Source organism: Malurus melanocephalus, unplaced genomic scaffold (genome assembly GCF_030028575.1).
Source record: "Malurus melanocephalus ecotype Western Australia unplaced genomic scaffold, MMel_1.1 scaffold_10, whole genome shotgun sequence".
Classification (NCBI taxonomy): Eukaryota; Metazoa; Chordata; class Aves; order Passeriformes; family Maluridae; genus Malurus; species Malurus melanocephalus.
In genome coordinates this window covers 3,340,154-3,340,547 of record NW_026623242.1, presented here as the reverse complement: position 1 = coordinate 3,340,547, position 394 = coordinate 3,340,154, and positions in this window count along the sequence as shown.

Sequence of the window (394 nt, the reverse complement as noted above, 5' to 3'; positions counted from 1 at the left end):
TGATGTGAGTCACAGCATGACACACACGCTCTCCCAGCGAACACTCAGGCACTCCACTGCTTGGGGAAGATGCTGGTAGAACATATTCATGAAAAACCATTACTGCAAAATCCCTGCTCTTTAAAGCCTGAAGAGGGTATCAGAGAGGGAACAAGAAAAACTGTAAGGATTGAATAACACTGAGGCAATAAAGTTAGATCCAGTATTTAATCATCTTTTCCAATAACTGTTCCATTTTTTTGAAAAGTATTTCTGAAAGATTTCTATATTTCATCACAGTGAATGGGTAATGATGAAAGATTTCATCTAGAGAGAAGGTAAACTTGGAATTTTAAAATTAAGTTCTACACAGTGGAAGAAAATCAGCACAATGTTATGTTTGCCTTAAAGCTTA